Genomic DNA, 23,097 nt, shown 5'->3' with positions numbered 1-23,097 from the left:
GTGGAATATGAAAGGTTCTCCGGTAACAAAAGGGTAATCACATATATCAAAATTATGATAAGGCTACTCCGAATGAAAAAATCGAAGTTGTCTTGCTGGAGCTGTGATATAATTTGCTACTTTGCAAAGGAATTGCAAGGTCATTTTTGCTAATAAATGCCAAAAGATCTGACACAGATATGTGTTGAATTATGACATTGGTTTCGAGAGCTTTTTAAGTACATAACTGTGGGTAATATGTGGTTGGATCATCATCTCGATTGCTCATTATTTGAAGTGTCTTCAGAGATTTTCGAAGGGTTTGAACATAGATTGTAATCGTTTGTATACATTTGATGTTCTAACACACTTTTGAAGTCAAAGTATAGCTTTGAAAGATGTAGGAATCTAAAAGTAATGGTACCGGTTATATCTCGAATTGAATTCTGAGATTTTAAAATCAGAATACTTAATTGGGTTTGAATGAGTATGGTTGTTTTGATTTCTATGAAAGAATGTATATTATTGTGAAAGTAGGAAGTATAATTGATAATTTGCTTAATCTGATTCAAAGAATGTAACATATTAATTGTGAATTTATATATATCTCTCGAGTATTACCTACCCGTTAAAAAATTTTCACAATTAATATTTTGTACATGAATTTTATTACAGTCTTTATGAAAATATATATGTATATATTCTCCTCAGATGTAACATAGATTTTAATGAGTTAATACTAAATTAAACTCATTCGATTTACGGTTGGAACTAGAATTGAATAATTCCTTGAAGGTTTAGAGGTTACATAAGTATTTCTTCAATAATATTGAAATTATGAATCAATACTTCGTTATTTGTTGAGATGTGATGTTGGTTTTCGTTAAATTCTTGTGAACTTCGCAAAGTACGAATGATGTTATCTGAAAAGTTTCGGTTACATCAATGATGAAGTGTAAAATCAAATATATACTTGATTTATTAGGAATTGGAATTTGTTGAATTGAGACAGAGATTGTAGTTAACGATGGTTAAGTCGCGGGTGAGGGACGTACATTATTGCATATTTGTAATATGAATTAACTGAGTAGTTAAGATTCACACACAATAGCTTAGCACAGAAAGATTTATTTTTTATTTCAAAAAATATATATATATATATAATATATATATAATTTCTTCAGAGGGAATGACTTAATTCTTCATAACTTGTTGATACAATATACACGTTATTGATTCGTAATGATGTCTACAGTGATTCTTGAACTGACAGAGTTTGTGATGTTATCGGTGTTGTTGATTCGGATGTTGACTGTACTGACGATACTGGTAACGCTGACGGTACTGTTGATGCTGTTGGTAAAGCAAGTTTAGCTTGTTAATCACACACCATTTTTGTCAGGGTTTCTACTCTTCCTTCTATCATTTTGGTTTGCTTAACTGATTTATGGTTAGGGCTAGATTAGATAATCTCTAAAACTTTAGAGATTACATAATCGCCGTGGAATGTTTCTCCAATGAAGTTATGAATTAATACTTCGTCAGTTATTGTTGTTGGTACTCCTTGGTATCTATGGTGCGTATGACGTTGATGCTCAAGTTGAGGTTTACGACGCGGTTGTGGTTGGAGGTGGTAATGGTACTGTTGGCGTTGATGATGGTGGTACTGGTTATGCTGCTGATGCTGCTGCTGGTGTTTGTAATCTCTGCACCATATTCTCCAAAGCCACTACCCGAGCGCGAAGCTCGTTGACTTCTTCTTTTACACCGGGGTGATTGTCGGTTCGGACAAGCGGATAAATAAAATCTAAAATTTGAAGTAATATATAATCGTGACGAGATACTCTGGAAATGTGCGAGAACATGGTGTTTCGGACAGGTTCGCCGGTAAGTGCTTCAGGTTCTTCGTCAAGAGGGCAATGTGGTGGATGGAAGGGATCACCTTCTTCTTGTCTTCAATGATTGAGGAGGCTACGAACCCATCCCCAATTCATCCAGAATAGATGATGACTGATTGGTTGATCTATTCCGGTCACACTGCTTTCGGAGCTTGAATGGGATTCCATTTCGGAATCTGAGTGACTTGAACTGATGACGAATTCCATTTCGTACGATTGGATAAAGGATTTTTTTTTTTTGATATGAAATGATTTTGGCTAACGGATGGTATTCTAATTACATAGAATATATATATATAGATCAAAAGATTTCGTAGATTACGGAGGACTTTGCGGGATATGTCAGGCAAAGTTTAAAGTAACAGATACGATAAGATATGATTTAGCAGATATTCTAAGATATAAATTTTTGTCTATACACTATTCATGCAATCAATGCAGCAAGACGTGTCTTAGACTAAAAATGATAAGCAGGTAATTTCCTGAGGATGATAAGTAGTTAATTTTCGACACAAAATGATAAGCAAAACTTTTGACATGCAGACACGGTCGAAGTCCAGACTCACTAATGCATCCTATCGACTTATCAGTTAGACACACTAATGCAGACCTGGTTCGCTAAGACCACCGTTCTGATACCAACTGAAAGGACCCGTGCATATACATTATAAACGATTCACAATAGTTGATTACATTGCGAGGTATTTGACCTCTATATGATAAATTTTACAAACATTGCATTCGTTTTTAAAAGACAATCTTTCTTTACATCAAAAATTGACAGGCATGCATACCATTTCATAATATCCACTATCCAACTATAAATTAATTTAATAATAATCTTTGATGAACTCAATGACTCGAATGCAACGTTCTTCGAAATATGCTATGAAAGACTCCAAGTAATATCTTTAAAATGAGCAAATGCACAGCGGAAGATTTCTTTAACACCTGAGAATAAACATGCTTTAAAGTGTCAACCAAAAGGTTGGTGAGTTTATTAGTTTATCATAATCATTTATTTCCATCATTTTAATAGACCACAAGAATTTCATTTCCAGTTCTCATAAATATACGTCCCATGCATAGAGACAAAAAATAATCATTCATATGGTGAACACCTGGTAACCGACATTAACTAGATACATATAAGAATATCCCCTATCATTCCGGGATCCTCCTTCGGACATGATATAATTTTGAAGTACTAAAGCATCCGGTACTTTGGATGGGGTTTGTTAGGCCCAAAAGATCTATCTTTAGAGTTCGCGTCAATTAGGGTGTCTGTTCCCTAATTCTTAGATTACCAGACTTAATAAAAAGGGGCATATTTGATTTCGATCATTCAACCATATAATGTAGTTTCAATTACTTGTGTCTATTTCGTAAAACAGTTATAAAAACAGCGCATGTATTCTCAGTCCCAAAAATATATATTGCAAAAGCATTTAAAAAGGGATTTATGAAACTCACGCATATAAATATTGTAAAACAGTTAATAAAGCATTTGCATGTATTCTCAGCCCAAAAATGTATATAAAAAGGGAATAATGAAACTCACGCATATAAATATTGTAAAACAGTTAATAAAGCATTTGCATGTATTCTCAGCCCAAAAATGTATATAAAAAGGGAATAATGAAACTCACCATACTGTATTTCGTAGTAAAAATACATATAACGTCATTGAACAAGTGCAAGGTTGGCCTCGGATTCACGAACCTAAATTAATTATATATATTTATGTGTTGGTCAATATTTGTCTAACAAATTAGGTCAAGTCATAGTGTACCACAATCCTAATGCTCGAGACTAATATGCAAAAGTCAACAAAAGTAAATTTGACTCAAAATAATTTCCAAAAATTTATACATGATTAATATATAGTTTAAATATCGTCGTTTTATATTTTTAAATATTTTTAAAAGATTTATTAGAGTAAATAATATAATTTATTTATTAATAAATAAAATTTTATATTATATTTATATAATAAAATATACTTTTATATATATTAAGTAATAAAATTTATTGGGTTCATTTAATATTATAAAGATAATATGATACGTATTATTAAAGTAAGTTATTACACATAGTAAAATATGTTTGTATCAAATATTTATTTGATAAAATAATATCTATAATGATAGTAAGTAAAAGTTGTATTATTTTGTAATAATAATTATTATTATAAAAATATCAATATTTATAATTACTAAGATGACATTATGATAAAACGATAATTCTAATTATGATAACTTTAATATTTACGATAATTTTTAATATTATCTTTAAAATAATAATTCTATTTAAAATAATAATAATAATAATAATGATGATATTTTATAGTAACAATGACATTTCTATTAAAATGATAATTTTTGTTGAAATGATAGTTTTAATACTAACGATAATTTTAATAATAATAGTAATGATAAAAATAATAAGAACGATAATTTTATCTAAATCAATATCTTATAATATTTTAATTTCATCATGATACTCTTACCCATTATTTCCTAATCGTTTCGTTTAATAGCTTTTAATCGTCTTTTATATCGTGTTCGTAATAATGATAATAATAGTAATCAAAATAATTAGGTGTTACAAATATTTGTTTTAATTACACTAATATTAATAATGATAGTTACTATAACATTATTAACGATAATACTAATAATTATCTTAATGATAATATAGTAATAATAATAATAACAATAACAATAACCATTTTTAAATAATGATATATATATTAATAATGATAATAATAATAATAATACCAATAATAATAATAATAATAATAATAATAATAATAATAATAATAATAATAATAATAATAATTGGATAATAATAATAATACTAATTATAACTTTAACGATAATAACGATAGTAATAATAATAAAAATAACAATTTTTAATGATAAATCCTTTTATTGATAAAGATAATAATAATAATAATAATAATAATAATAAGATAAAACTAGAACGACGATAATAACGACGATAATAATAATCATTTTTAATAATAATACAAAAATTCGATGGACTATAACTTCAAATTCGTTCATCGAAATCATTCGATATCTAAATGAAAAGTTCTTAATTTTTCGCTAGCTTTCCAACGACATGCATATCTTATACCTTATCTCAGTCGCATATATAACTAATTCAGGATTCAACATAACCTAACTAAAGGCAATATCAAAAGTACAAACATGCATAATCCTATATACTCGAGCACTAGTCAGGGATACACTATTAGTATGTAAAAGTTAAATTATGAGTACTCACGTATCAATATCGAGATTCAATATTGCAGGAAAGGTACGTAGACGCAACGGAGATGATAAACACTATATTGACCTCACGAGCATACCCATGAACCATACCAATCACCTCCATAGCTATAACCCATAATTTCCTTAATCCAATCCCACTCGAAAAACAATTTTGAAATCACTAGGATAGCACTCTGACGTAATATTTTATGTATACTAATAATATCTTGAAATAATACGGAGAAAATATATATATGTAAATCGATTGAGAGAGTTTAGAGAAAAATATTTTCAATTTTCTATGAAATAATGAAACCTATTGAATTCTATTTATAATAGATTTTTGAATTATTAAAGTATGAATTATTAAAGTGAATTATTAAAGTATGAATTATTAAAGTGAATTATTAAAGTATGAATTATTAAAGTGAATTATTAAAGTATGAATTATTAAAGTGAATTATTAAAGTATGAATTATTAAAGTGAATTATTAAAGTTAAAGTAAAGTAAAAATAAAGTAAAGGTAAAGTTTAAGTATAGTAAAAGTATAAAATTATGTACGTATAATACGCGTATAAATATATATAATATTAATTTAAATCGTTATATATATTTAATAAAATAAAATATAAATATCGTTATCTTTATCATACTGGTTAAGTAATGAGTTGTCAAAAGTGGTTCTAGATATTTATAAAAGTTATATACGTTTTAATAATAAAGTTCTTTTTAAACTGAAAACGTTTTTGTACGTTTGAAACTAAATCAAATAAATATAATAATTTTGTTTTCCAAAACCAAATATATTTTTAAGAATCATTTTGTTTAAAGGTTAAAATAATGGAAATTGTTATATCATAAAATGTTTTAAAAAAGTAGAATCATATATATTCATAATAGGCTTCAAGTTTTTAAATTACAGTTTGTTGGTGAAGCATGGAATAAAGTTCAAAGGTTAAATAAACGTATGAAATCATCTTAATGAAAAATGTCGAGTTACTTAACTTGTCGATATCCAACATCTAAGTTATTTACACTTCACGTTCTTACTTATAAATCACTTTACCATTTTCCGAATGTTGTCAAAAAGAATATATTTCTTAAATCACAGTGGACCTCATAACATAGACCCGTAATCATATCATAATGTATCTGATAAATCAACAATTTGATATTATCTTCTAATTCCATCGATAAACATATTGAAACAAATACGATCATGTAAAGTATTATACGTTTAATACTTTATTAATATTCTCAAGTTATAATATATATATATACATATATATACATATTTATTTATTTATAACGGTTCGTGAATCGTCTGAATTTGGTCGAGGTTATAATGAATGTATGAACACAATTTAAAATTCTTGAGATTTAACTTAACAAACTTTGCTTATCGTGTCGGAATAATATAAAGATAAAGTTTAAATTTGATTGGAAATTTCCGGGTTGTCACAGCCTTGGCTAAGTTGTTTATCAAGGAAGTGGTCTCTCGACACGGGGTTCCTATATCTATTGTTTCGGATAGAGATACTCGTTTTACATCTCGGTTTTGGGAAAAGTTTCACGAATATATGGGTACGCGATTGAAATTGAGCACGGCGTATCATCCTCAAACGGACGGTCAAACCGAACGTACGAATCAAACTTTGGAAGATATGTTACGGGCGTGCATTATTGATTTCGGTGGTAGTTGGGATGAGCATTTTCCTTTGGTGGAATTCTCGTACAATAATAGTTATCATACTAGTATCGGGATGCCACCTTATGAGATGCTTTACGGGCGGAGGTATCAAACTCCCATTTGTTTGGGAGAAGTGGGTCAAAGAGAAATCGGGAGTACTAATTTGGTTTTAGAGACGAATAACAAGATTGATATTATTCGGGAACATTTGAGAAAGGCTCAAGATAGACAAAAGTCGTATGCCGACAAACGTAGACGAACGATCGAATTTCAAGAAGGCGATATGGTGATGCTTAAGGTTTCGCCATGGAAGGGTATTATTCGATTTCGAAAACGGGGAAAGTTAGCTCCTCGGTTTATTGGTCCCTTGAAAGTTTTAGCTAGTGTTGGTGAAGTCGCGTATCGTTTGGAATTACCCGAAGAACTTGCGGGGATCCATAATACCTTTCATGTTTCCCATCTCCGTAAGTGTCTTGCGGATGATTCATCTTGGGTGTCGTTAGACGAGATTGAGCTAAATAACAAGTTGGAGTATGTTGAGGAGCCGGTTGCTATACTCGATGAAAAGGTTAAGAAATTGAGAAATAAAGAGGTGAGGACTTTTAAAGTCCAATGGCGTCGAAGTATAGGTTCCGAGTTTACTTGGGAGCCCGAAGAGTTCGTGTTGGTATATCTCCCCTCTTGTCATGCGGCTTGGATTGCGAGGACGCAATCCGAATAAGTGGGGGAGAGTTGTAAGACCCTAATCAGTTTGTACAGCAGTGTAAATATGTTACATAGAGTGTAGGTGATGTTGTGCAGTTAAACAGAAGTCACTGAGTGAGCTGAGCCTAGTGTGCGCCGCGCACACTAAAGGGAGCGCGCCGCGCACCCTTACTGTAGCCGGGTTCCAGCTTTTTAAATCAGATATTTTGATGGGCATTTTGGTAAATTCACTTATGGACGGGTTAAAGACAGATAGGTCAGTTTTTTGGAGCACCATTACTCCATTATCAACAACCTTATCACTTTAACTTTAATTCTAGAGAGAGATTGTGATTTTTGAGAGAGAAAGCTTAAATCCAAGAGGAAGGAGCTTGTTTTGGGTTAAAGTTCAAGCATTAAAGTCGTTCATCTTATCTCTAGCTTCGTTGTGGTAGTTGTGGTATGTTCTAATTTTATTTTCCTTACTTTGATTTAGTGTAAGGGTTAGGGTTTGAGTAAATGATGAACACAAAACCCATTATTGGTGATTTTGGGTGTTCTTGGGTAAAATTGAGTCTTGAATACTAATTGGTGACTAGTCTAGGGTTTCAAAGTATTAAATGATGTTTATGAACCCTAATTGGTGAGTTAATTGCTAACACACCTAGTTATTTAGTAAATGGGTGTTGGTTAGTTAGTGGATGACCTGAAATGAGTGTGTTGTCTTAAAATGGTTATTTGGGTAATAAATTGACCTAGTTTGGAAAGATGGGTATGAATTACCCTAATTATGTATTAGTTGATATTGTTGGACCTTAATCACTAGCTTTTAAGTGATTAGTGGTGGTCTTGACTTTAATTGGGCGGTTTTGGTATAAATGGGAGATTTAATACATTAAGTCATTAAATGCTCATGTGTAAGTGTTAGTATTGAGTCCACTTAGCTTGTGTGTTGATCAAGTACTTATTATATTAGGTACTTTGCTTTGAAGCTTGTGGAGGTTGAAATCGTCATCTAATTGTTAAGGTGAGTGGAATAATTATATGCGTATGTATATAATGTATCTATTTGTTGTAGCGTGAAAGGTGTAGTGTCGAGGTGTTAAGACACCACGTTTCACGTGAAGGGTGTAGCATCGAGGTGTTAAGATGCCACTCGGGTGTAGCATCGAGGTGTTAAGATGCCACCTAGGAGTGTAGTGTCGAGGTGTTAAGACACCACTCCGTAAAATAATGAGTGTTGCATCGAGGTGTTAAGATGCCACTCGGGGTGATGTGCCGAGGTGTTAAGGTGCCACCCTAGGGGTTAGTGGTGCGAGGTGTTAAGTGCCCTAATGGATGTTATGAACACCGATGGCGTTTTCGCGAGCGCCGTTCCCTTGTACTATTGGCCGACCATGGTTACTTGTGTTGTAAGCATATTATATCATTTCGAGTTATATTATTATGCGGTTGTTGCTAGCTTGTGGTATTGGAGATTATAGCTTGTTAATGTGACGATAAGCTAATTGTGTTGCTAGCATGTTTGCGGTTTGTGTAAGTGTATGCAAGTAGGTATAATTATATATGTATTCGTATAATTATTGCATTCACTAAGCTTTGCTTACCCTCTCGTTGTTTACCATTTTATAAGTTCGGTTTTGGACAAGGGTAAGGGCATCGTATTGGACTAGAGATCCCGCTTGATGCTAGGGGACGCTTTTGGCTTTAGTAGCTCTTGGAGTTTGACCGGTAGTTGGGTAGTTTAATCCCAAACGCCATGCTCATTGTGTAGTTTGGAACTTAAACTTTTTGGTGGTCGAAATTCTAAACTTGTATTAAACTTGTATTTTGGGTCGTGTGGGCCCCGCTTGTAAAACATCTTTTTTATGTTTGATTCGTGTTAGTTTTACATATATAAGTTTGTTGTGAAAAGCGTTCGGTCTAAAAATGTCGGGAAGTGGTCCATCTTTTTGTGTGTTAAAAACAGTTCGGACAGAAGCTGGAGTGCTCTGTGCGCGCCGCGCACTACAGGGGATGCGCGCCGCGCACTCCCCTGTCCAGCAGCTTTTAATTTTTTTTTTTTGGGACTGTTTATGGTCGGTTATCGGGTTGGGTTGTTACACTAACGGTCGATTCGCACCTACTGCTGCTCAAATTGAAGAGATGATCCAAGAACGTGTAGCCGCAGCCCTAGCAGAAAGAAACCTCCAAGCTCTACCGCCACCACCACCGGTTATCCCACCCGTTCGAAATGGGTGTACTTACAAGGAATTCCAGAGCTGCAAACCACATAACTTCAGTGGAACCGAGGGACCGGTTGGTCTCACCAGATGGTTCGAGAAACTTGAATCAGTATTCCGAGTTAGCAACTGTTCGGAGGACAACAAGACCAAATTTGCTTCTTGCACGCTATCTGACGGCGCGCTAACGTGGTGGAACACGTTAGCTCAAGCGAAAGGTATCGATGAGGCGTATGCTACGCCATGGGAGGAATTCAAAGCTGCTATGATTGATGAGTATTGTCCGAGAACCGAAATCCAGAAGATGGAAATCGAATTTATGCAATTAAAGGCCGTTGGGAACGACCTTGATGGTTACAACAGGAGATTTTTAGAACTAGCTCTTATGTGTCCGACAATGGTCACCCCGGAATTCAAACGAATGGAGAGATACTTTTGGGGACTCCCTAAGTCCATCAAAGGAAACGTCACATCGTCCAAACCACCGAATGTTCCCGAAGTAATGCGCATGGCACATACCCTCATGAATCAGATTCTCATTGATGAGCCGGAGAAGGCTAAGTTTGAAGCTGGAAGTAGTGAAAAACGAAAGTGGGATAATAATAACAACAACAATAACAGGGGGAGAACCTATGATCAGACCCCCGCTAAGAGACACAACAACGGTGGAAATCCCAACCCCGGCACAAGCTCCAACCTGAACTACAAAGGTACCCTACCGCAATGCAAGAGGTGTTACAAACACCACACTGGGTATTGTAATGTGGTTTGTGAGAAGTGCCAACGGTCTGGACATATAGGCAAGGATTGCAAGGTCACAACTTTAAATGTAAGGGCGAACCCCACCGGGCCGAAGAAGTGCTACGGATGCGAAAAGACGGGTCACTTCATGAATGAGTGTCCCGACAAGCGAAAAGACGGCGGACCACCGCGAGGTAGAGCTTTTAATGTTAATGCAAGGGATGCACGCGAGAACCCCGACTTGGTGACAGGTATATTCACTATCAACAATCTTTTAGCTTCTGTCCTATTTGATACTGGTGCCGATAGAAGTTATGTATGTAGACACTTTTGTGATAAGATAAATTGGTCGTTAGTCCCTTTAAAAGAAAGTATGCTTGTCGAGGTAGCCAACGGTAAACTTGAAAAGGTTGACCAAATTGGCCGAAGGGCTATTATTAATATAGCTGGTGCGAATTTCAAAATTGACTTGATACCTATCAAACTGGGAAGTTTTGACATGATCGTCGGTATGGATTGGTTGACCAAGGTAAGGGCCAATATTATTTGTGGAGATAAAGCTCTTCGTATACCACAAGGAGATGGCGAGACGCTGGTTATCTATGGGGAGAGATGTACGTCGAAGCTGAACCTCATTAGTTGCGTGAAGGCACAAAAGATTATGAAGAAGGGACGTTTTGCTGTCCTAGCACATGTGAAAACGGTAGAAACCGAGGTGAAGTGTGTGAACGACGTGCGGATTGTGAACGAGTTTCCCGATGTCTTTCCAGAGGAGTTACCTAGATTACCACCACCGAGGGCAGTGGAATTTCAAATCGATTTAGTGCCAGGAGCTGCACCTGTAGCTCGCGCGCCATACCGACTTGCACCTTCCAAGATGCAAGAGTTACAAAGCCAACTACAGGAACTCTTAGATCGAGGGTTTATTCAACCAAGTTCTTCGCCGTGGGGCGCACCTGTTTTGTTTGTGAAGAAGAAGGATGGATCCTTCCGTATGTGTATCGACTACCGTGAACTCAACAAATTGACAATCAAGAATTGGTATCCACTACCACGAATTGACGATCTTTTCGATCAGCTGTAAGGATCGAGCGTTTACTCTAAGATCGATTTGCGATCCGGTTATCACCAGTTGAGGGTGAAATAGAGTGACGTGATGAAGACTGCATTTAGGACTCGCTATGGTCATTATGAGTTTCTCGTGATGCCATTCGGATTAACAAATGCACCTGCCGTGTTCATGGACCTCATGAATCGTGTCTGCAAGCCGTACTTGGATAAGTTTGTTATCGTCTTCATAGATGATATCCTCATCTACTCTAAGAGCGAAGAAGAGCATGAACAACACCTGCGACTAGTGCTTGAACTCTTAAGACAAGAGCAACTTTACGCCAAATTCTCCAAGTGCGAATTTTGGTTGAAGGAAGTACAGTTTCTGGGTCATGTTGTGAGCGACCAGGGTATCAAAGTTGACCCCGCTAAGATTGAAGCTATCAGCAAGTGGGAGACCCCCACTACTCCGACGCATATTCGCCAATTCCTAGGTCTCGCCAGGTACTACCGAAGATTCATCGAAGGATTTTCTCTGATTGCACGTCCTTTGACCGCGCTGACTCACAAGGGCAAGAAGTTCATTTGGGAAACCACACACGAATCAGCATTTCAAACTTTGAAGAAGAAGTTGACCACCGTACCTATCCTATCACTTCCTGAAGGCAGTGACGACTTTGTTGTTTATTGTGACGCATCGAAGAGTGGTTTTGGTTGTGTACTGATGCAACGATCAAAGGTTATTGCCTATGCCTCCCGCCAATTAAAGATTCACGAACGGAACTACACTACTCACGATCTCGAACTTGGAGCCGTTGTCTTCAAACTTGGAGCCGTTGTCTTTGCGCTTAAATTGTGGAGACACTATTTGTATGGAACTAAGAGCACTATCTTCACCGATCACAAGAGTCTCCAGCACATCTTCGATCAGAAACAACTGAATATGAGACAGCGTCGATGGATCGAGACGCTCAACGACTACCATTGTGAACTCCGTTATCACCCTGGCAAGGCCAATGTTGTAGCTGACGCTTTAAGCCGAAAGGAGAGGACGACACCTCTTCGTGTTAGGGCTCTGAACATCACCATCCATTCGAACCTTAACAATCAGATCCGAGTAGCCCAAGATGAGGCTCTCAAGGAGGAGAATATATCTCATGAACATTTGAACATACTTATCTCTCGATTCGAGGTTAGAGATACTGGACTCCGATGTTATGCCGGAAGAATTTGGGTAACGGAACCTTATACTTGATGAAGCACACAAATCGAGATATTCGATTCATCCTGGAGCGGAAAAAATGTACCACGACCTTAAAGAACAGTATTGGTGGCCGCATCTTAAGAAGGATGTTGCGACTTATGTTGGTAAGTGTTTGACTTGCTCGAAGGTTAAAGCCGAGCATCAGAGACCTTCTGGGTTACTTCAGCAACCGGAAATCCCATAATGGAAGTGGGAAAGGATAACAATGGATTTCATCACCAAGCTACCAAAGACGGCGGGCGGATACGATACCATCCGGGTTATCGTTGACCGTCTTACCAAATCTGCACACTTCTTAGCCATGAAGGAAACGGATACGATGGAGAGACTTGCTCAACTATACATCAAAGAGGTTGTATCTCGTCATGGTGTACCTTTATCGATTATCTCAGATCGCGATCCCCGATTTACAAGAAGCCATGGGAACTCGTCTCGACATGAGCACGACTAATCACCCACAGACAGACGGGCAAAGTGAACGGACGATTCAGACCTTGGAAGACATGTTGCGTGCATGTGTCATTGATTTCGGAAAGGCCTGGGAAAGGCATTTGCCGTTAGCCAAATTCTCGTACAACAACAGTTATCACTCGAGCATTAATGCTGCACCTTTTGAAGCTTTGTATGGCCGTAAGTTCCGATCTTATATTTGTTGGGCCGACGTAGGCGAAAAGCAAATCACCGGACCCGAGGTAGTCCACGAAACCATGGAGAAGATTGCTCAGATCCAAGCTAGATTTAAGACTGCCCGTGATCGCCAAAAGAGTTATGTCGATCTTAAACGTAAAGACTGTAGCGACCCGACAAAATCGTCATTGGCGGCGCCGTCTACTTAGGTCTCGTTACGTGGTCATAAGTCTTTAAAACAACGTTTGACCAAAAGATGTCGCATTCATTTCAAAAGTAAAGATTGTTCCCCAGTTTACAAGAATTGTTCATCCAAAAGTTACGTCACAAAGTTAAGTACAAACGAAATCCTATGCGACACAGTTTTAAATAAAGTCAAAAGACGCTCCATGTATGCACATATACTCGACATCCAATGCAAGTATCAAATAATGAGCGGAAGCATGTATCGTGTATCGTTCAAGGACCTGAGAAAAACATAGAAATCTGTCAACGAAAACGTTGGTGAAATCATAGGTTTAAGTAAGTAAGTACAAGTGAACCACAAGATTTGCAACAATGAGATAATAGTAATACATTCCAAAAGTTTGTTTCACGAGCACCCAATTATCAGTGCTTAACATTCCTTCCATAGAACCCCATCACAATAGTGTTAGAACGTACACTGTTTCTCGAAAATACATTTCATTCGTAAACGGTAGCGAACCATTTGAATGAGGGTTTGTCAAACCCATATGGCCATATAACATAAGTTCTCGCTTACACCCGGCAAGTGTAACTAATGATAATCGAATTGAGGATTTTTGTTCAAACTCGTATGTAGAATGTTTGTTTTCCTGTACTTGTGTTCACTTAGTTAAAAAGGAACGTTTATGTTTTCTCATCCCAAATGTAAGTTTCAAAAGAGTAAAAGTGGGACTATGATCTCACCTTGAGCGGAAGAGTAAATAAGTACTTCGAGAAGTAACGTGTGCAAAGAACAATGCTAGTCTTGACCTAAACAAATAGGTCGTATCAATAACGGTAAACACGATAGGTCAAAGATGTTCAATTAGTCCTACGGCTCGTTACGACTCGATTATGTAGCATGTGAAATCAAATTGTCAAGTTTCATTCAAGATACAAGTATAGAAACAAGTTAGGAAGGTTGCATAATCATTTGGTTAAGTTTGACAAAAAGTCAAACTTTGGTCGGTCAAAGTCAATGAAAAAGTCAACACGTTCGGGTCGGGTCCCGAACTATTTTTCTGAGGTTTTTAATCATGTATGAGCATGTTAGAACAAGTTACATGTGAATCGGAGGTCCATAGCATAGCAAACATTTTCCGTAAAATGACCAGCGGAGACAGAGCCTGCCAGTGTATCTGGACGGCGTCCAGATAGTCTGGACGGCGTCCAGCTTTGAAGACTGGGACGGCGTCCAAGTATCTGGACGGCATCCAGCCTTTAAATCTGGGACGGCATCCAATGGTCTGGACGGCGTCCAGATTGGTATTCAAGTCTGATGCAGAAACCTTCTAAGTGCACGAACCAAAAACCAAATAAACACAATTTATGATCCGCAAACAATCAAGTCAAGTATTTTATACCGTTGGGAAGGTAATTTGACGAGGAAGACAACTAAACACATTTCATCAATCAATCTACCTATTATAACAACCAAAACCGCATCTAATGCTCAACATTAATCGCATACAAGTTCATAAATGCAATTCAATGATTCGGCAACCAATTTACATGAATGATATGCCGTTTCGAAGGTAATCAAGCATACAATCCAACTAAACACTTACCAACAATAATCCATGGCATTCAATGCATCAAAAGTCCATTTCAAGTTCATCAAACCCTAACCCAAATTCACCAAAATCATAAATCAAATTCATAAACTTTTCTAAAGCAACCTACACATCAAATTGAAGCTAGTGATACTAGGAACATAATTAGAACATGAACTTTTAACATCTAACAACATATGATCATCCAAAATTCAAGAACAACACACCAAAATTCAAGTTCATGCTAGTTATGTCAAATCACAAGATCGAGCATACAATTTACATATACGACATCACAATGAGCCATAGACACTAATTAACACACTTTTAAGTCAAGAACACTAAGATTATGAAATTTAGAGTTTTTAGAAAGTTACCCAATCGAGATGAAATTAGTATCAAAACGTAGAGAATGAAGAGAGGATTCCAAATATGTAATTTGTTTTGATGTTAGCCTCCAAAATCGGATTTAGATGATGAATTAAGGATTGAATGTTGAGAGGATTTGGAAGTAGTAAAAGATGAGGATGAGAATGAATGGATGAAAGGGGTTTGACCCTTTGACCTAGTCAAGGGTTTGATCCCTTTTCAAGTTTAGTCCCTCAACTTTCGTTCGGGTGCGTGAATTACCTAAACGAGATAATTTAAAACGCGTATCAACGGGAGATGTTATAAACATATAACGGAGTTTAAATTAGTATAATGGAAAAGTAAATGGAAAAAGGCGGGTTGTTACATTACCTACTCCTTAAAAGAAATTTCGTCCCGAAATTTAAGTAGGCGTAGTAGTCGTTGTTTCTTCCTCGAGATCTTGCGTTTCCGAGTTCACGAATAGATGAGGATACTTCCTTTGCATTTGATCTTGTCTTTCCCAAGTAAACTCGGGTCCTCTTTTGGCATTCCAACGAACCTTGACAATCGGGATTCGGCTTTGTTTCAATGTCTTGACGGAGGTGTCCACAATTTCAACCGGTTCCTCCACAAAATGAAGTTTGTCATCAATAGTAAGTTCTTCAAGAGGGATGACGATATCGGGTTCGGCAAGACACTTTTTCAAGTTAGATACATGGAAGGTAGGATGAACGGAGTTCAATTGAGGCGGAAGATCTAAACGATAAGCAACGGTTCCAATACGCTCCAAGATTTCGAAAGGACCAATATACCGCGAATTTAGCTTCCCGCGTTTTCCAAAACGAATTACACCTTTCCAAGGTGCGACTTTTAACATTACTCGGTCACCGACTTGAAATTCGAGGTCGTTGCGTCGCTTGTCGGTATAACTCTTTTGACGACTTCGGGCCGTCCGAAGCCTATCTCGGATTTGTACGATCTTCTCGGTGGTTTCGTGAATGAGTTCGGGTCCGGTGATTTGCACGTCGCCCACCTCGGCCCAACAAAGATGTGAACGACATTTTCGGCCATATAGCGCTTCAAAAGGTGCGGCTTTTATACTTGCGTGATAACTATTGTTGTAAGAGAATTCGGCGAGAGGTAAGTGCTTGTCCCAAGCTTTTCCAAAATCAACCACGCAAGCTCGTAACATATCCTCTAAGGTTTGAATTGTACGTTCGCTTTATCCATCAGTTTGAGGATGATATGCGGTGCTCATGTTTAAACGCGTTCCCAACGCTTCTTGCAAGGTACGCCAAAATCTAGAAACAAAACGGCCATCTCGGTCGGAGATAATCGATAAAGGTACACCGTGTCGGGCTACGATCTCCTTGATGTAAAGTTGTGCAAGTTTCTCCATTTTGTCCGTTTCTTTCATGGCAAGGAAGTGTGCGGATTTGGTGAGATGGTCAACAATAACCCAAATGGTATCATAACCGCCCGTCATTTTTGGTAGCTTGGTGATAAAATCCATCGTTATCCTTTCCCTCTTCCATTGCGGGATCTCGGGTTCTTGAAGTAGTCCGGACGGTCTTTGGTGTTCGGCTTTGACTTTGGAACATGTCAAACACTTGGAAACATAAGTAGCTACGTCCCTTTTGATGTTAGGCCACCAATATAGTTGTTTAAGGTCGTGGTACATCTTATTGGCACCGGGGTGAATCGAGTATCGTGACTTATGGGCTTCATCTAAAATAAGGCTTCGTAGGTCCCCATAACTAGGCACCCAAATCCTTCCGGCGTAATATCGGAGTCCGGTCTCCCTAATTTCGAATCGAGAGATGAGAATGTCCAAGAGCTCGTGTGAAAGGTTTTCATCCTTGAGAGCCTCATCTTGGGCTACCCGAATTTGGCTATTAAGGTTTGTGTGGATGGTGATGTTTAAGGCTCGGACACGAAGAGGCACCGCTCTTTCTTTCGACTTAAGGCATCGGCTACTACGTTTGCCTTCCCGGGATGGTAACGAAGCTCGCAATCGTAATCGTTTAAGGTTTCAATCCACCGTCGTTGTCTCATGTTTAGTTGCTTTTGATCGAAGATGTGTTGAAGGCTTTTGTGATCGGTAAAGATAGTACTCTTGGTTCCATAAAGATAGTGTCTCCACATTTTAAGTGAAAATACAACGGCTCCGAGTTCGAGATCATGCGTCGTGTAGTTTCGTTCATGAATTTTGAGTTGTCGAGAAGCATAAGCAATGACTTTCGTTCGTTGTATCAATACACACCCAAAACCATGTGTCGAGGCATCGCAATATACAACAAAGTCATCATTGCCTTCGGGAAGTGACAAGATAGGAGCGGTGGTTAGCTTCGTCTTCAAGATTTGAAACGCGGATTCTTGCTCGGTCGCCCAAATGAATTTCTTTCCCTTGTGAGTTAATGCGGTTAGAGGACGTGCAACCAAAGAGAAGTTTTCGATGAATCTACGATAGTATCCAGCGAGACCCAAGAATTGACGGATATGAGTAGGAGTAGTAGGAGTCTCCCATTTACTAATGGCTTCGATTTTCGTTGGATCGACTTTAATACCTTGGTCACTTACAACATGACCAAGAAATTGAACTTCCTTTAACTAAAATTCACACTTGGAGAATTTGGCATATAGTTGTTCTTGTCTTAAAAGTTCAAGCACAAGTCGGAGGTGTTCCTCGTGTTCTTCTTCGATTTTTGAATAGACTAAAATATCATCGATGAACACGATAACGAATTTGTCAAGATACGGTTTGCACACGCGGTTCATAAGATCCATGAACACCGCCGGTGCGTTAGTGAGACCAAATGGCATGACAAGGAATTCATAACTACCATAACGAGTTCGGAAAGCGGTTTTGGAGACATCTTCCCCCTTAACCCTCAATTGATGATAACCAGAGCGGAGATCGATTTTTGAATATACACAAGACCCTTGTAGTTGATCAAAGAGGTCATCGATGCGAGGAAGAGGATATCGGTTCTTAACCGTCAATTTGTTTAGTTCACGATAGTCAATGCACATTCGTAGGGATCCGTCTTTCTTTTTAACAAACAAAATCGGAGCGCCCCAAGGTGAATGGCTAGGTTGGATAAAACCACGATCAAGTAGTTCTTGGATTTGACTTTGCAATTCTTGCATTTCGGATGGAGCGAGTCTATACGGTGCACGTGCTACGGGTGCGGCTCCCGAAATAAGATCGATTTGGAATTCAACCGGTCGATGAGGTGGAAGACCCGGCAATTCATCGGGAAATACATCGGAATAGTCACTAACAATTGGCACATCATCGAGGTGCTTCTCATCGGACTCGACTTTCTTAACGTGAGCAAGGATCGCAAAACAACCCTTACCCAGTAGTTTTCTAACTTTAATACACGAAACTAGGTTGAGTCCGGTGCAACTCTTATCGCCATAGACGATCAAAGGTTCACCATTCTCGATAGGGATTCGGATTGCATTAAGATCACAAAGGATGTGAGATTTTGTTTTGGCTAGCCAATTCATACCGATTATTACATCGAAGCTCCCTAGTTCCATGGGTATCAAGTCAATTTCAAACTCATTACCCAAAATGTTTAACGTACACCCCCGGTAATATGTGTCGGCACTCAATAGTTTTCCGTTGGCCACTTCAATGGTATAAGTGGTATCTAGTGGAAGAGGTGGAGTGCTAAAAGAATGAGTCAAAGTCTTGGATACAAAGCATTTGTCGGCACCCGAATCGAATAAGCAAGAGACATAAGAATTTTTGAGAAGAAACGTACCCGTGACTAGTTCAGTGTCATCCCGGGCTTCCTCGGTGTTGATGTTGAAAGCTCGGCCGCGCGTGTTGGGGTTATCTTTCTTCTTTGGGCATGCATTTCTATAATGACCCGTTTGGCCACATTCGTAACAAGTGCCCGTCTTTGGTGCATTGGGCCACTTTCGAGCGACGGGAGTGGCACTTTTACAATCGTTGGCCTTATGACCAATTCCTTGGCACCGATGGCAAATTAGCTTACTACATTCGCCAAAGTGATGTTTGTTGCATTTGTTGCAAAGAGGTAGGTTCCCGGCATAACCCTTCTTGCCGTCGGAGGTGTAAGGCTTCTTAGCAAAGTTGTTGTTGCTTGATTGGGAGGGTTCCCACTTTCTTTTGTTGCCGCTCGATTTATCCTCGGCCTTAGGTGCCGGAACTACGATTTCGTCAACCGTTTCTATCAATTTGCGGGCCATGTTCAAAGCTTCTTGATGATTAGTGGGTTTGGATGATATTACTCCGTGTTTGATACTCTTTGGAAGGCCATCCATGTAAAGTTCAACCCTTAAAGCTTCGGGGTTCACAAGATTTGGGCACATCAAGGCTAGTTCGGAAAATCGTTGATTATAAGCCTTGAGATCGTTTCCGATCGCCTTTAAAGTTCTTAGCTCTTGTTCGAGCCTTCGGGTTTCTTCACGAGGGAAATATTCGACAATCATCTTTTCCCTCAAGTCGGCCCAAGAGAGGGCGTGAGCTTCATCGGTACCCACCGATTGTACATAAGTATTCCACCATGTAAGAGCGACACCGGCGAAGGTGTGAGTGGAGTATTTGACTTTGTCTTGGTCCCGACAACTGCTTATGCTAAAGACGGCTTCCGTTTGCTCAAACCATCGGGTGAGCACGACCGGTACCCCGGTTCCATCAAAAGTGTGAGGCTTGCACCCCATGAAGGATTTGTAGGAGCACCCTTCGTTTGAGTTACCGACTCCATTGTTGTTGTTGTTGTTGTGATTGTTGTGGTTGTTATTATTATTGTTGTTGGATGAGTGACCGGCCATGGCCGCATCTACGGCGGTGGCTATCATGCGTTGTAGAACTTGTTCGGGAGTTTCACGGCGTGGCGCACGACGAGGAGCCATTGTTCCTTCAAAACAAAAGAATACCGTTGGTTAGTATTCTAAATAATACTAACCGTGATATGGAATAAAGATAGAGAGAAAATTTTCCTTGACTCCCCTTAAATTCTTTATGCCACAATGTCGGAACATTCATATGAGTCACCGTAATATAATCCCGGAAATTATATTACCCTGATTCATATGTGCATTCGACATCATTTCATATAGTCAAGGTGGCGTGTCAATCAAATTAAACAACGTGAGATTAAGATGAACTAAGAGTAGATATGAGTAGAAGCGTTCGAGTATAAATGCACAAGTAGTCAAGTAATTCCTACTTCAAGTCTATATGCCGGTTGTAGTCTAGACTCACTAATGTACCCTATGACTCGAGGTTGACACCAATGAACTCTAAATCCCTACAACCTACGCTCTGATACCATCTGTAGCGACCCGACAAAATCGTCATTGGCGGCGCCGTCTACTTAGGTCCCGTTACGTGGTCATAAGTCTTTAAAACAACGTTTGACCAAAAGATGTCGCATTCATTTCAAAAGTAAAGATTGTTCCCCAGTTTACAAGAATTGTTCATCCAAAAGTTACGTCACAAAGTTAAGTACAAACGAAATCCTATGCGACACAGTTTTAAATAAAGTCAAAAGACGCTCCATGTATGCACATATACTCGACATCCAATGCAAGTATCAAATAATGAGCGGAAGCATGTATCATGTATCGTTCAAGGACCTGAGAAAAACATAGAAATCTGTCAACGAAAACGTTGGTGAAATCATAGGTTTAAGTAAGTAAGTACAAGTGAACCACAAGATTTGCAACAATGAGATAATAGTAATACATTCCAAAAGTTTGTTTCACGAGCACCCAATTATCAATGCTTAACATTCCTTCCATAGAACCCCATCACAATAGTGTTAGAACGTACACTGTTTCTCGAAAATACATTTCATTCGTAAACGGTAGCGAACTGTTTGAATGAGGGTTTGTCAAACCCATATGGCCATATAACATAAGTTCTCGCTTACACCTGGCAAGTGTAACTAATGATAATCGAATTGAGGATTTTTGTTCAAACTCGTATGTAGAATGTTTGTTTTCCTGTACTTGTGTTCACTTAGTTAAAAATGAACGTTTATGTTTTCTCATCCCAAATGTAAGTTTCAAAAGAGTAAAAGTAGGACTATGATCTCACCTTGAGCGGAAGAGTAAATAAGTACTTCGACAAGTAACGTGTGCAAAGAACAATGCTAGTCTTGACCTAAACAAATAGGTCGTATCAATAACGGTAAACACGATAGGTCAAAGATGTTCAATTAGTCCTACGGCTCGTTACGACTCGATTATGTAGCATGTGAAATCAAATTGTCAAGTTTCATTCAAGATACAAGTATAGAAACAAGTTAGGAAGGTTGCATAATCATTTGGTTAAGTTTGACAAAAAGTCAAACTTTGGTCGGTCAAAGTCAACAAAAAAGTCAACACGTTCGGGTCGGGTCCTGAACTATTTTTCTGAGGTTTTTAATCATGTATGAGCATGTTAGAACAAGTTACATGTGAATCGGAGGTCCATAGCATAGCAAACATTTTCCGTAAAATGACCAGCGGAGACAGAGCCTGCCAGTGTATCTGGACGGCGTCCAGATAGTCTGGACGGCGTCCAGCTTTGAAGACTGGGACGGCGTCCAAGTATCTGGACGGCGTCCAGCCTTTAAATCTGGGACAGTGTCCAATGGTCTGGACGGCGTCCAGATTGGTATTCAAGTCTGATGCAGAAACCTTCTAAGTGCACGAACCAAAAACCAAATAAACACAATTTATGATCCGCAAACAATTAAGTCAAGTATTTTATACCGTTGGGAAGGTAATTTGACGAGGAAGACAACTAAACACATTTCATCAATCAATCTACCTATTATAACAACCAAAACCGCATCTAATGCTCAACATTAATCGCATACAAGTTCATAAATGCAATTCAATGATTCGGCAACCAATTTACATGAATGATATGCCGTTTCGAAGGTAATCAAGCATACAATCCAACTAAACACTTACCAACAATAATCCATGGCATTCAATGCATCAAAAGTCCATTTCAAGTTCATCAAACCCTAACCCAAATTCACCAAAATCATAAATCAAATTCATAAACTTTTCTAAAGCAACCTACACATCAAATTGAAGCTAGTGATACTAGGAACATAATTAGAACATGAACTTTTAACATCTAACAACATATGATCATCCAAAATTCAAGAACAACACACCAAAATTCAAGTTCATGCTAGTTATGTCAAATCACAAGATCGAGCATACAATTTACATATACGACATCACAATGAGCCATAGACACTAATTAACACACTTTTAAGTCAAGAACACTAAGATTATGAAATTTAGAGTTTTTAGAAAGTTACCCAATCGAGATGAAATTAGTATCAAAACGTAGAGAATGAAGAGAGGATTCCAAATATGTAATTTGTTTTGATGTTAGCCTCCAAAATCGGATTTAGATGATGAATTAAGGATTGAATGTTGAGAGGATTTGGAAGTAGTAAAAGATGAGGATGAGAATGAATGGATGAAAGGGGTTTGACCCTTTGACCTAGTCAAGGGTTTGATCCCTTTTCAAGTTTAGTCCCTC

The sequence above is a fragment of the Rutidosis leptorrhynchoides genome, chromosome 9, assembly GCF_046630445.1.
Source record: "Rutidosis leptorrhynchoides isolate AG116_Rl617_1_P2 chromosome 9, CSIRO_AGI_Rlap_v1, whole genome shotgun sequence".
In the NCBI taxonomy this organism is placed as follows: Eukaryota; Viridiplantae; Streptophyta; class Magnoliopsida; order Asterales; family Asteraceae; genus Rutidosis; species Rutidosis leptorrhynchoides.
This window is presented reverse-complemented; position numbering follows the sequence as displayed.